Raw genomic sequence first — 16,402 nt, forward strand, 5'->3', positions numbered from 1 at the left:
CCGCAACTTTATTCTGTACAAATAATCGCTGCGCAAAAACAGTGAAGAAAATGAGGCACTCTAATTTTTGAACTCCTTAACACCAAAAAAGCACATGTCACCTAGAATGTGGGAAAGGAATACATTAGCGGAATATCGCACACAAACGTGAGCTGGGAAATTACTTCCCTGGAATTTGCAGAACACGGTCTGCCTTTTAAGCTAAGTAAGCCTCAAGTACCGCTGTCATTTCAAAGTCGAATCATGGTACACTAAGATTAATGGGGAGTGAACTGTGAAGTGAAGCCCCATCCAATCTCTCAAAACCATATAAAAGCTATTCCCGAAGCTATTCGAAAGCTATGCACTACAGCTATTGCAGAACATTAGAGATAATCTTCACGAAACCAATGAATGTGATCTCCCCTTAGCTGCTCAGAAAATGTGAAATCAGTGGAATATCTGTCCACAAAAAAATTAATCTTAGAATTTTAGATCTTAGTTTACATATAAAACTCACGTCTGAAAAATACCAACTCCACTGGTTGAAAAGTGATTAAACTGGTGTAGAAGATGAGTATATATATAAGGAACATATAAGTAATATATTATTGCGAAATAAAATGCTTTCAGTGAAAGATAATTTCTGTGACCTTTATGGACCTTTCCTCGGTGAGGTGTGTGATGTTTTGCAATGCAATGCTTGTAACTGCAAGGAATAGCATTGAAAACTTTAGAAATTGATAGATAACATCATCATGTATATAAAGGTTAGGTTCACGCTACTAACTATGCCCTATTTCGACCTTTAACTCGGATCAATTTGTCCGTCAGCGACGCGAGTGGTGACTTTTGTAAACCCACTTAAAGCGCGCTGGGTGATAACATATTTAGAGGCCGACTTGAGGATCCTCTTTCGTAATATTCGTACCTGAATATTACTGCGAAAAAAAGAGACAATCGAAAACTTCGGCGGCTTCTAAGGCATTGGCACACCGAACAAGTTCCCTCAGCTTGCAATTACGACCCATGACTCCGCATGGTGAGATATAGGAGAGGGTGATTAAGGCAGAGGAGGTAAGCAGCCCCGTTCGTTCGGCTGAAAGGGAGAAAACGGCGGGTCGGGACCCGTAGTGTTTGTGTTCCCCTGTTCTCACCCCAGCCCACCCTCTGCCACACACCTCTACAACACCCTATATCTCCCTTTCCACACCCGATATTACGACCGAGGACCTTCGAATAGGAATGGGGAATAAGGGTGGTGCAGTTAAGGCTTCCATTTCCGCTTGCACCCCCCTCCACTCTCCCAGCCCACATCCCGCCCCCAAAATCCCACCCCCCTCATTCTGCACCCCTTCTTTCCCTCCACGTTCGATAAACGCCCCACCACCTCCGATGAGTGGGTACCTTAAGGTCCCACTTTGATTCACGGACTAATTAATCATTTCTATCCTCGAATACAACGCAAAACCTACGTATTTAGTCCCTGGGTCAGATTGCACGGAATCTAAGTTATTCGCGTCAAAAAAAACGTAATCACACATACCGTAAAATGGGATTACATTGAAATCAAGGGTTACTTCGATAGTTTTCTGCCTTTTATGCTAAGTTAGCTTCAAGTGACGCTGTAACTTCAAATTCGAATCACTAAGATTTATGGAGGGTGAACAGAGGGGTAAGGTTCTATCCAATCTGTGAGAATAATGTGAAAGATATTTCAGATGGTATTCGAGGACTATGCGCTGAAGCTATTATAGAAAATTAGAGACACCTTTCAGGAAACCAATGAATGTGATCTCGCATCCAGCTGCTATAAAAACCTAGATTCAGAAAGAATCTTTTTATACGACTTTTTGTACTTTGACAAAGTGTCAAAATACAAAAAATACAGTGATACGGAATTTAGAAGTCGTTCGTGTTATTTATTGCACCTTAAGCTTCTTTTAAAACTGAATTTAAAGAAACTTTTGCCTCTTAAATGCTGTAAGACATAATACAATAAAACATTTTAAAGATTCGATCAATCCTGCTTTGAAATTCGAGGTGTTCGCAAACAGAAAATGTTTTTGTGATTTAGCTTAAATTGATTCGCAAGGCAATTTTTCTCTCGGTGTTATTACAAGACTGTTGCATATAAGGGTATTCAATGTTTCTGATGTTCATATAGAAAACGTATTTTTTTTTCAAAAACCATGGGGATTTTATTTGCCAAAATGATGCCAAACGAAGCTCGAGCTTACTTTGAAACTTGCTTTAAAATATTTATAATTGTGGTCCTAAATTGTGGCTTGAATTGCCAATGCGTTTGATTAGCAAAAATACATCAAAATAGTTGAAGTATTAGAAGCGAAAAAGAATTACCCGAAAAAATATCCTAAAATACTCAAAGTTTTTGTACGGAGCCTATTATAACTCATACATAGAGAGCAAAAGAATTCAGCAAAATACCGCAAAATGTTTTTCGAGTATGACGATAAAGCATGTGATAGGAAGGTGGAAGATGAGAAGGGAATCTGATTTAGGATGCTACAATCGGGTCAAAGATAATGAGCACTCAAGAGTTGATACGAATAAGTAAATTACGAAAAGAGAGACGGATATACAAATGACACCATTATCTTTACCATTGAATTATGCATTGTATTGAACTAAATTTAACTTAATTCGAAAACAATTTTCATAATTTTTACCATACTTATACGGGAAAAAATAAATTTGGTTGCAATGACAATCCTAGCATATGGTTAACGAGGTTGGGGCTTCGCTCGATCATTCTTAAATATTAACATTTACAACTTGAAAAAACTACTTAAATATGGCTATAATGTTGAAAATTTATTCATATGAAACAAGAAATAATTGAATTAATAAGCAAGAAACTTACGATGAAATTAGTTATTCAGTGTGTCATTTGTTGTCATTCATACTAATATCCCAACTCCGAGCACTTTCAAGTTCATTTACCAACCGTATAGGATGGAACAAATTTCTGCCCCACACTTCCTATTAAAGCTATCGCCCAAGACGAGCCCAATATCTCAGGAGCCACCTAGTAAGAGAGCTGTTTAAACATTCCCTTTGGAAAGCCTATTATGAAGAAGGGGGGGGGGGGGTAAATTTAAAAAGTTTCCATCTCAAGGGTGGAGGGTTTATTCTTTCGTCTTCTTCGCCTGCCTCCCCTCTTGATTTCTCGACAGATTTATCTGGTTATGGGGGCGAGAAGAAAATGAGACGCAGGCTCCGAATCTCTTTTTAGCAGAGAGGCCGTGGAGAGGGAGGGTGAGTCCCAATTCTCACTTTGCGATGTGAGACCGAGCGCTTCAAGCCAGCCTCCGAGATTGGTGATGATAGCGGCGGAAATTATGAACTTCTCAACTTTTTGTCCGCTTTTCCGCGATTGTAATACGAGCGAATCTCTTTAGCTTACCTATGCTCTGCCTTACTTGTTCTTTATTGTGAACGCTAGATTTTTATTTGATTGGGGAAAAATTGGGAAAGCATGAGATTTTTTGAAGAGGGGACAAATAATATAAAAGAGAAAAACTATGGTAGTGCGAAAAAATTAGCTGATAAAAAACTAAAGAATACCTGCGTATTACCAATGGCCAGATTGTTGGCTCTTGATGATGATGATAGATTATTTTAGAGATGGTTCATGGGCCATAAAAATTGAAAACAGCAGTTTATATCAAAAGCATCAGTGTTATTCAAATATATTAATATTCAACTCTCATTCAAATATTAACTAATTTAATTTAAAGATTTTTAGTCTTGTAGTGCCAGACCACATATCTTGGCTCGCTCAAGAATAACGGCGAAATCGAATATTTTAATAAAACCATAATAGGAAGATTTAAAACTTAGTTGGGTCAGAGGAATAAAGATCAACCTATTTTTCATTTAAGGACACCAGGAAGTCCTACACTTTTTCCCGAATGTCTGCGGATAAAATTGACTCGGTTTACATGTTATCCGTCTACCTTATTTTTTAATATTTTTAGGTAGTAAACGTGAAAATTATTAAAAGCCAAAGCAGAATATATATTTTTTTCACAATGATTTTCAAATTCTTAAAAATACAGTATGATTTAATATTTTATAAATAATACTTGCCGACCTCTTCAGATCAATAAAAAAATTTACTCAGCTAGTTGGTAAAGATAATTGCTATAATAAGGACTTATTTATTCATAATAAAGTATTTGAGAAGGGTTTCATAATTGATCAGCTGTTAACCTGTGGCATTCCAGAAAAACATTTTTAAAATTAAGTTTAATGCTATGCTCTGAAGAGCCTTGAAGTTGAAAAAACCAAAGAAAAGATATAAACAGTTCAACAAAGCGTAAAGATCGGCAGAAGTCAAATTGAATACTTTGTGGTGGCAAAGAGAAAAAGACTCAACTTTTAAAACGTGACACTACCAAATCTACCGCCATCTAAATAAAAAAAAGCAGAAAACGAAATAATTCGATAGAAGGTAAATAACGGCGGGGAGGATAAAAATCCTATGTCAACGAAAGATTTTCCCCTAACCGTAAGGTAAAAGGGAAGTGAGTCTTGAATGTCCCTCCTGATATTTCAATATTTGGTCCGTAGTCCGAACTTAAAGGACTTAAAGAATAAATGTTTTAAAAGCAATCTCTTTATTGAAATGAATTGATTTATTTTATTTTATGATAGTAATGAGAGAGCGTTTGAATATGCTGGAGTTGAATTTTAAACCGTATTCATTTTTCACGATACAAAATGTAAATTTGCGTCCGGAAAAAAAGGCTAATTTTTATGTATCAATATCATCGAATATTTTATTTTTAGGGGCTACCTTCCTGTATTTAGATATTTTCATGTACAATATTACTTTATGTAGCAAGAAGAGAACACAAAATAAACTAATGTAAAGCAAAATTAGAATAATATGAGAAAAAATCCGTACCGTTGTAGCATAAAGGGGTTAGTCGAACCACCCTACGTAAGTTCAAAATTTAAATAATATTAGCATATGCTATAGAATAAAAAATAAACGACCTAGAACCATATTAGTTTTATTTATCGTTCAGATTAATGCGACCAAATAAAAAGCCAAGGGGTAGTTGAAGCAACGCTTTGGGCAACTCACGATCGCGTAAAGGACCCGAGAAGGCTTCATCAGGAAGCTGTGCTATCTTTGCTATCGGAAGTAGAATCAGTAAGGGGGAGTAGAAGATAGGGGGGGGGGGGGGGAAAGGTGGCGAATATACACCTCTAGCAGAAAAAAAGAGTTGGCAACAAAAAAGTCCGCTCTCTTGAAAAGGTAACTAACACCGTGTTTTTTTTAAGTCCAACGCCACAAGCCTTTTCACCTTTTTATCTCGGTCACTGGCACTTGATTTTACCATCGCCTGTGGCTTCAAATCCCCTCAATCGCAACTTTCCCCATCCTCCGGGATGGAGATAATCTTTTCTCACCCTCTCAGATCCCTCGCGATATCTAGTCACCTTAGTATCAACCACAGCATCAGTTGAGGTTAACTGGTGGAATGCCGACTGCCCTCTTGGAAACTATGTAACAGCTCACTCTGGTGCCACGATGAACCGAATGAATACCAGAATTTTATTAACAGCTTATGTAATATGAAGCTCACATACGAATAATTGTCATCAGGTTGTGCTTTTACAGGTCATTTACTCTCATATCTTTCAGAAATAAATTCTCTTGGCTACTGGAATAACTATCGAGGAATAACTCCCCACAACATATATCACTGGGAGTAGCCAAGTAGAAAAATAATGAAAGATACACTGTTCTATGTCCCACAGAAGTTTACTTAACCGACCCAGGTTTCGGCATTACACTATGTCATTTTCAAAGGTCACATCTCTTTGTATCGATGGTCATGTCAGGACCTGTCCGCTAGCAACGGTATGAATGTTTACTTTAGTATTAGGAAATGACTCACTTCAAGTGACTTGATTGATATTGTGTATTATCGAAACCTGGGTCGGTTAAGTAAACTCCTGTGGAACATACAACAGTGTATCTTTTATAATACTTCCTGTCACTAAGTTCCACCATGTATCGCCATCTAGCCTTAAGTAACCCAATTAGAAACAGTGGTTGCCATGAAATATCTAGGAGTTAGACTCAATTACCTATCGTGGAATAAATATCTTCGGGAAATAACAGGTTGAGCTAATCGTAAAATGGGTTTTGTTAAAAGAATGACTTCAAATTTCAAATTCACAGAACACAAAATATCAACAGGGACAACGGCTACCCAATCAGCAACGTTTGGAAGAGAGTTCTGACCAATCAGCGCACAGGGGGAGATCGGCCAGTGCTATATAAGACGGCAAAAAATGAAAACTTCTCACCTTCGACCTGAAGACGGAAGCAGGATGGCTTCCGAAACTGTTGTCAACCATAAACGACAGACGCGGCTGGAGAACCCGAAAATTAGGAGTCATCGTGAACAACGCCGCTGAAACCTACGCACGAATTTGTTAAAAGAATATTAGAATTGTTCGACGACATAGTGAGAGAAATTAGCTACTTCTCCCTCGTTAGACCCCATTTAGAATACGCTGCCAGTGTTTGGGATCCTCATTAAATAAGCATAAAAACAGGGTTAGAGCGTGTACAAAGAAGAGCTGCCAGGTACGTGAAAAGTATTTGCGATAGTCTTGTTAGTGTAACTGACCTCTTAGGTAAACTCGGATGGGAATTTCGGTCAGACCGTAGATTGAAAAATAGACTAAAACCTTTAGATTCAAGAGCAGAGTCTTTTCTGACGAAGTTGGCCATATTTTACGAGTGCCAACATACTACAGAAGATCAGATTATATAAATAAAATAAGAGAGAGAGACTGTAGGACAGACAGATTCAGAATGTCTTTTTTTCCACGATCAATAAGAGATTATAACGGCCGAACTCAGAAATAGATTAAATGGCTTGTAGTGTAGCCTACTAACTTTTTCAGACTGTGTGGCGTGCATGTGGGAATCCAATTGCATGCTGATGATTGATTACCCCCTACCAAACACCCTAGAGGTGGCTCGCAGGGTATCATGTAGATGTATCGAAAAATAGCGGGAAACGGCTGAAAAACAATCTAATAGAGTAATAATTGCCACTACCCGATGTCTCTACGCTAAATACGTGAGCACGTGGCCTATTTTTGAAAGCTGAGAAAATGAAGCAAACCCCACATCACTTATTATGTCTATCTGCGAATAACGTTACTTAAAAACTTTGCCTTTTGGGAGCTCAATTCGCGGAAATATTATTTTCATGCTCAATGCATTTATTATTGTGTTAAAAATACTTGCTATGAAATATTTCCCATCAGCAAATTTAATCCCGAAGACAATCATTTTTCGACCAACAGCTCACGGTGAACTAGAGTAAAATATGTGTAGTACATTATGTAGCCTCCATCTAAATACTTAAAGTAATTTTCTGAAACTGAGTCAGATAAAAATATTCATTGGGAATGAAAAAATTTAATATGTTTCCGGTTGAATTGCATAGAAATATCATACTAAAATCAATATGGTAAAAAGTTTATTATTGTGGTATTATTTTCCAATTACCTATTAAAGTCCATTTTTTGTGGAACTCATCGGTCTATTTTACACACATAAAGTTCCTAACAAAGAAAAAAATTAATTGTGTAAATGTAGATACTATAATGGCGAAATTACAGCCAGGTTATAAAAAAAAATTCAGGTGTGATATCCGCTCCGATTTGTGTTCAAGGTCCAAGCTCGGGGTCAAGAGCGAAGTAGGTATCCATCAAGATGTGTTTTAAATGCACAGCGTCCATGTACAACGAATTCGTGTACCCATTAGTCCAAATGCTGGAATTTGAAAGGATGATAGAAAGGTAATGGCTCGCGTGTTCGTCCTTGAAGGTGCATCATTCAAAAGCGCATCTTTCAAGGATGTATTTTTCCCAGCCAAATGTTTACTACACCTGCATGTTAGGCCCTAAGTTTGCAGTAACTATCAGCGTGGGATCCAGTGCAAAATGTAGGCGAGAAACTTAATGTGCTCTGCTTTCCCGCCATCGATGTGTAGAAAGGGTTCCCTGCCAAGTGTTGCGATAAGCAAATGGTAAAAGCGTGGGGAGCTGCAGTTCATAGCATCGTAAGTTCTATTCTAGGAGTGATGATAAAGAACTTTAAAAAAACTTCTCAGCGCCGTACACGTTGTCAATACCACAAGAATTGATGTTTCCCTACCTCTCTCAATACCATATGCAATGCATTATTTGCTGTCATCCCGTGATGCATATCAATCCAGGAACACACTGCCCTGTTAAAGCCTTAAAAATAATATTTCGCCGAGTATGGAGCGATATCACCATGGAAGTGGCCATGGAAGAGATGACGCAAGCGGTGGAAAGATAAAGGGGAAATATTAAAGATAAGATATTTTGAAGTGAGTGGATTTAGAAAACCGTAATGATTTTGCTATTGAAAATTCATTCTGCCAAAAATTGATTGAAAATTATGGCATTAGAAAAATTGTCATTTCTTACATAATTCAAGTTGTGTGGCCTGATTAATTGACTGATTCATTCATTCGCCAGCATTTAGCCCAACGTACTACTGAGAAAGCCATGAAATATGTTTTTGTGGCAATAACATGCGCACTAAAAAAAAGGGATTTAATCGAGATTTAATTGAATTAAATCATACTAATTTTTTTAAATTCAATAAATGTAAAATACTGGGAAAAATTCTTTAAGTAAATCGAGGAGCAACTTTGGGTATGTCATTTTGCTCGACACTTTTTCTCTATGAAAGCAATATTTATTTCCATGCACATATAATTATTAATACAGTGCTTTTAGCAGCAATAATGTGATTCTCAGTTATTTAAATTATAACAGAAAAATCATGAGGTGATTAAGTAAGGTAGAAAAATAAAAACTTAGCCAGGAATTGTGAGGAGGGGTGAGTAAGCCGCAAAGGTAGCGAAATGGACAAATGCATTTGGGTCGAGGGGAGAACTGTGATGGGTTAAGCCGATTACGAAGAAAAATCGAGGAAAAAGAAGCGCTTACGTTCATTATAACTTAATAGCTCTGCTTGAGTTTTCTTTTGCTGGATTATTTCCGTGTAGCTTGCCTGCGAAAGACATCCTTTGCACTCAGCGTTAAGTGTTCTTTAGACGAAGTTGCAGTCAAAAGACTCCATCGTCATGCTTTAATAAAAGGTGTCGGCACAAAAGTGATTATTGGAAGAACTTGAGTTTTTATCCTCTTTTGTGCAATAAAAAATACATATATATGCAGTTCTCACACTTTTTGCAATACTGAGGAATCAGAATGTTGAAAATTTGCCACGGCTATTGGAATGTAAGAGATATAAATTGAAAACTATAGTACTTAATAACCATAAATTTAGGGGTACTTACAATTTTAATGAGTGAATAATGATAAAAGAACTGTATTAACATAACTTTAAATGTTTGGGATACCTATAATTTGCTATCGGAAATTCGATGGCTTTGATAAATTTACCCTGCAAATGTGCGAAATAAAACTGGTAATTTTGAGCGATTAAACACAGAATCTGTTTTATCTTGAATCCTTACCTTCTCACGTGGAAAAATGTTACATAATATGAACGCTATAGAAAACTATGTACGTTGAAAAGGGCAAAATGAAACTGGGAAGGGAAATGCGAAAAATAAGAAATATCAGCGGAACTCTATAATAAAAGGGAGGCCGAAGGCTGAATGTTTCTTCAAACTTCCGTTGAACTGGTTGTAGTTCCCTCCCGAGGGCTCCAATGTATAGACTCTTAAAATATTTCTAAAGCAGTTCACAGAATCTGATTCAACTCCCTTGCAAGTGGAAGCGAATCTTTATTCTCTCACATGAGTTCTCGGCCTCCATTCAATTTCCCATTCGGTTCTCTCATCAAATTAACGTCCTGATGTAGTGAACATTTTAAAATTATAAATTTCAGGCGTGTTTTTCACTCGTATTCTCATTTCTACATGGCTATGCCTGCCTTTCTCACCACTAGCTATCCGTAAGCTATCACTTACACCGTGATATGTCACAATGTATTTAGCATATGAAACGCTATCACGACATTTTCCACAAATCTAACGAATTGAACGTGAAACTTCTTCCACACCCCAAAAAGAATTATTTTAAAACTTCTTTATTGGTAAATATTTTTGAAAACGTAAAATTTGAGAAATATATTTTTGAAGGAAAAATGAAAATGCAAATCCTTGTAGATAAATGATAGTTTTTTAGATTTAAATGCTACACCTAAGGATGATTCCAGATTTGGGAGGAAAAACTTCATACATGTGCAAGATAACTGAATGAGACAAATAATTATAATGCTTTGAGCAACTTTGAGAAACTTGAGGTTTTCACGTATACTTGATTTTTCCTTCGGACTGCTATTCCTTAGGAGAATGGCAAGGGCAGCCAGATAAACCTCGGCCTAAAAGCAACTCATTCGGTGGAAAACCCGAGAGGATTTCACCATTATTAACCACTGCCGCCGTAACACTTACGTGATAATTTATTTGGAATTTGGAAACGAACACCTGTATAGAAGAAATCATAGTAAATGAGAGTTTTTATCATAAAATTAATTAATTATTGAGTTTATTGAAAGAATGTAATGAGTGTTTAATACGTGAAAATAATAGACTGTATTTTAGTGTAGACAGGCCACAAATCACCCATGTGTGGTTGCGATAGAGCAAGAGATCAGAGAGATATGTCCGGCTGCGTGTATGTGCTGTGGTATTAATCTTTATCCAATTGCCAAAGATTTTTTTATCAAGAAAATTTTGAGAAATTTTTACGAATCGAAAGACTTAATTTCTGAGGAGGATAACATTACAATTGTGGACATGCTCAGAAGAAATTAAAACAAATAATTTTAATTTTAAACTGAGTTCTTTAGCAGCGAAGATTTCTTCGGTATCACACCGGGTAAGACCCACCACATCTCCTTCCAATGCTTCGATGTGCAACTTGCCCATCTACTTCAGGGATTCAGAAATCAAACGAGATCTTCAGTTTAAATCATTGAATGAACAAACGGAAATATTTTTATTAGAATTTTTGAAGGATGAATTTGCCTTTTGGGGCCCCTTGATCACGTCGCCACAGCAAGGTACCTTAGTTAATCATCTTCGCCATACTCTTTGAACTTGTCTATCTTTCCATTCACAATACGTTCGGGAAGAAAATCGAAATGTCTTTCAACCTTTGATACGGAGGCAAAAAAGGAATTGGAGTGCAGTGTAAAATACCGGGCATAATACGCCGCGACATGGCTTTCTGTGTCAGCAGAAACGTGCTCTTCACAGCCGCCGTGGAAAGGACGACACTGTGTGGTTTCGCCCCATCCTTTAGCAACCCGCCCCCGCTCAACCCCAGTGCGCCCGAGTGCGCTAATGGGACGGCATTCTCGCGTCTGCTTGGTGAAGAGGCTGCTCTACTCTCTCGGCTGCTGCATGCGGGGGCCGCGAAGTTTTTGTCTGCGTTCGGTCGCGAATGGGGTGAGGACGCTGGTCAACCAATCGCGTCCAAGGGGAGAAACCCGCAAGTTTTAACACTGGAAGGACTGGGTTCGTATCGGTAACTAGAAGCACTATTACGCGTCGCTTCGACGGGTTGTAATTATTATAAGGATCACTTGAACCGGGAAGAACTCGCAAGAACCGGAAAATATAATGCGGGAATTTCTTCCTTAGAATAAAAGATACGGTGTTCGGCGCGATGCGGTGAAAATCTTTGATATTCAGCTTATTAAAAAAACTTGTCTGTTTACACACTCTTTAATTTTCACCGACCATGGTTTCGGTAACTTTTGCGATTGTCCTTGGGTGACAGCCTTTATATAATGGTTTTTCAGGAGGGGGGAGGAAGGGAGGGGAGGAGTTATTGGGGTATGTTCATTCCGAGGTTACTGATGACGTCAATGGGCGATGGGTTGGAGATAGAGTAATGTTCAGAAGGGGTGAGTGGAATGGGAACATATGGTCGTTACATAATTTAAATTCCTCCTTAAGCATATACTACAATCAGTGGCGCCGACTCCATGGGGCCTGAGGGGGCCCGAGCCCCCTCGAAAATTGGTTATGGGTTTGACGAAAAAATGTGCCAGGCTTCTCGATTTTCCCGGGAGTGTCCAGATATCAGTATTCGAGTTATCAGGATTCTAATGCTGATCATATGTCTCTTCTGAAATGCTTAAAAAACTAAAAACTCACTGCTTATAAAATTTCCTGGGGCAAGATCCCCGGTTAGGGATCCCCCAATATTTTTTATAAGTCGGCACCCCTGACCATAATACCAAATCGAATGCATATAGTATCAACGTCTCAGTCCCTACAGGTTCGATTCGATTAATATTGCTCTGTTATTGATTTTCATCACCGGAGAAATCTGCAAGTGTAAAAATATCGGGAAAAATAATTCTGAAATTTGCTCATTATAAATATACATACTCTCATCTCAAATCTATTACACATAGTATCAACGCCTCGATACCTACAGACGTTGATTCGATTACTATCGCTCTTCCATTGACCTCCATCATCTCGGCAACCAAATACTGCTCTCTCAAATTGCAACCTAATTTTTTTTTATTTCCACGGGAAGATTGTATGAATAGCTTTTACCATATTACGTGTCAATCAATGAAATTTGGTGGTTAATTATAATTAAGAGTGTCTTACTTCGGCGGAAATTTCGTTTGTACCCGTCCAAAGATTCTGAGATAATTGAAATGTTTGAAACGTGAAATCGCTGGGCAAAGATTGAGTTTATAAAACTAGAATGGGAAGCTGGAGACATTTTATCACACCTTCTCCTTCCTTGCTCTAACGTTCGGGTGACATGCCTAGTATTTTTTATCACCCTTCCTTCGACAGTTATTAAACCGCGGGTTAACCAGGCAACTATAATACCGCCCTTATACCGAATATTTTCAATTTTATTCATTTAATAATTATATGCATGGTTTTATTCACTATGAATTAAAATTTAAATTATATTTTAAATAAATTAGATTGATTTATTCAGTCAATACCCTATGATATAAAAAGTAATGAAAAATGTATTAGATTTTATCATTTTACTTGAAGAAACCCCCAATCGGAGAAACTTGCCGTAAAATGTAATTCGTGCCAAGTTGTAAGTAGAGAAATGGGAGGTTAATGCATGAATTCCTAGTAAAAAATTAAATAATATTTTGCATAAAAATGCATTATACTAACCGCAAAAATACCGACAAAAATGGAAAATGTTTGGTAAAATCAGTAATTAGGACAAGTAATAGCAAAAAACTTATTAAAATTACTTATTTCTGAACTCTTATTAAAAAAACAATCTTTCAATAATATATTAAAAAGGTGAAACCTCATATAAAAAAGTTTTTCTTGTGTTTTTGAACATATATCTTCTCTTGTTTTTCAGACGTAAATGTTTTCCTAAACTACTGCAAAATCAGCAAAAATACATCGGCAATTATAGCTTAGCACCTAGATAATCAATTAACACTCAAGGAGTTTAACTAATGAGTGACTGATAACTTCAGGCTTGACTTTGTGAAACCTCTCCAAATTGTAAATAGAAGAATAAAACATTGTAAGGTTCACAAGTGTATTTAATAAGGCACGGCCCGGGTTTCGTAACGTAGTTACATCTTCAGGTGACCGATATTACATGCATCTTATATTGTAATATCAGTCACCTGAAGATGTAACTACGTCACGAAACCCTAATGTCTATTTAAATACACTAGTGAGCCTTACACAGTTTTATCATTTTATTTCGAATAATGAGTGACTGACTGAATTGGCTGAGTTACTTATATAAATATAATTTCAGTCTTCCCTGGCGAATGATACAAGTGAAATCTTCTCGGGTTTTCCACCGGGTGAGTTGCTTTTAGGCGGACGCTTGAGTTACTCATTATTCCTTCCAAAAACGAAATTCGTATCATGATTTCAGGTCTGAGTGTGAACGAGCACTTTAGTTCATAATAAAAAGCATCGGGATCCACTGCAAAAATCACCGGAATAAAAATGAAAATGCAGGAAAAACCAGGACAAACTCGGAAATTTCATTTCCGCAACTGAGTGGCCGCGGTGGTTGTAAGGAGAGCACGAAAATACTTGCGGACGGCGTCGTGGAGCGTGATCTTTCGGGAGACGTGTCGAGACGTCTTCTGTCGGGCGCCGCGAAGCAGCAAGCCAGGAAGGCAGCAGCGGAGGCGCTTGATAAAAAGGGGAGGAGGGATGGATGTCTGCTGCGTCAGGGCTAAAGGAGAGGCCGGGGTGGGCGAAGTGACGCGCGTCGGAGGAACGGGGCGAGTTTCGGATTATTCGACCTCTTTAGGGAAGCGTTGGGAGGATGGATGAGAAATTTAAGGAAGTGCTTCTGCACCGACAGAGGAGCAGACGGACTCATTACCAGCCTGCTTCCCCAGGATGACGGGCGAACTTAAAGGTGGCGAGAGGTTGGTTATGTCTCATTATATATTTTTTTATTTAAGCCTCGACGCGCCCATTGTCTTTCAGGAATAATCACTTCCTCCACAATTTTTCTTGACATTTACGAGTTATCCTAGCACCAATTTTTTATTTTCCATCCAGTCATAAGAGTTTTAAAAACTAGTGAAAAATATAGAATTTGAGTTTTCCCCTGCGTATGCTTTGCTGGAATAGTTCTCGAGTTTCCCACCGTGTGTAAATTTGGGTCACTGGTCCCTATTTCTATAATTATTAATTAGTATTTGTTTTTTCAGGCATACGATTGGCTAATGAGGAAAATTTATTTTCTTGAGAAGACAAAGCAGATTTAAAAATGGATAGAATTTTTAACTAATTTTAGCAGTGGTCAAAATCAATTCCATATTTACAAATCCATCTATCAAAAAAGACAATAAATAGTACGACTGAGTCGATAGACTCATGGAAAATATTTTTATAGCGTGATTATCAAGCATTGATTTGTTATTTCTTTTTCACCTTAAAAACATATGACTCTTCGATCAACCTTGGTGTTATATAATTTTGTAAAGTTTACGAAGTTTTGCAGAAGAAGTTAATAAATTCACTCCGGACTCTTATAAAGAAAGAAGTCTCTAAAGTGATAATAAGCAATTTATTTCAATTGCAATCCTGAGGCAAATGCAGAATTTCCAGGATAGCAAGTGTATAAAAAGGAGAGTCGATATCTGATATCCTTGTTTTGTTGGTGAATCCGAGTTCAGGACTGACAAAAGGCATGCTAAAAATTATTTCAGAAAATAAAGCCCATCCTTGTGGATCCTTTTGGAACTCATGAATGAAATTTACGCAATGCATTACTGGAGCATCACATTTTCCCAAAGGTAAGATTTTTCGTCGCAAATTTTAGACTAATTAAAAGCTAATAAAACTTAAATTAACACAAAACTGAATATTAGTAGGATAGAATTGAAATTAATGCATTTTTGTTTAAAAATAAACGCATTTACAGCCGTCATTTGGTATATTTTGCTGACTTGCAGAATCAACAATAATTATTTTCATTACTAACCGGCATCGAACTGAGGACTATTTAATTACGCTGAGCAGCGTCTTTTCGGGTCACTAAGTCGACGAGGAAGTTTTGGAATTAATCATTCAAACTGCAGTGATGAGATTCTACATTAGATAGATATTTACGAGCGGCGACCACTGTCCTATTTTATAGTCAGAACAATTATATAAAAATAATAAATATTTATTAATTATGCTTACAACTGTTATTCAACCGAGATCTTTTTTTTCGTAAAATCTTTAACTCAGATGCGAATCCAAATATATTTGTAGAAAGATAGTTTGATCCGAATGAATAATTAAAAGCTGAGAACGTGTTTAAAGCTCAATTTGTAAAGAAAAGAAACTAGCATCGGCGCGACGACTACAGCACATCCAACATTTAATCTTGGAAAAACCCTTGATAAAGTAAGTACTAAAATGCACATTAAAGCAAGTTCTACATGCATTCGGTTGGTGGTATACCTTAGTGGGCAGTTTCCCATACTGGAAAGAAATTATGGCTTCCTGATCCCTAATTACTTCTCGCATATATCAATTTTCCGGTACACGAGTAATTAACTGGATTATTAAAACAAAAGTGAGGAAACCAGAATTTTATCGGAATAACCTTGTGAAGTGTGAAGAATATATATTTTGAATTTTTTAATTAAAGTATTTATTTTATATATTTATTTCATGTACTACAATTTTTCAATTAGAGTCCTAGTAATATCAAGTAATGTATAAAATATTTAGCAAACAAAACCGCTGGGTAAACTTTAATACTAATTTACCAATGGTAAGATCAACCTTCAACAGAACAAAAAGGCGTAAAGACCGTAAAAAACTTTTGAAAAAAAATTCACCAAAAAATTTCAACCGAA

The 16,402-nt window shown here is 37.1% G+C and overlaps 1 protein-coding gene across 1 annotated transcript in view; it reads right to left on the reverse strand.

Annotated features, from left to right (window-relative positions):
• Positions 1-16,402, reverse strand: part of LOC124162248 (carbonic anhydrase-related protein 10) — a 653,815-nt gene that overhangs the window by 13,684 nt on the left and 623,729 nt on the right. The gene's annotated exons all lie outside the window — the stretch shown is intronic.

This window comes from Ischnura elegans, chromosome 7 (genome assembly GCF_921293095.1).
Source record: "Ischnura elegans chromosome 7, ioIscEleg1.1, whole genome shotgun sequence".
In the NCBI taxonomy this organism is placed as follows: Eukaryota; Metazoa; Arthropoda; class Insecta; order Odonata; family Coenagrionidae; genus Ischnura; species Ischnura elegans.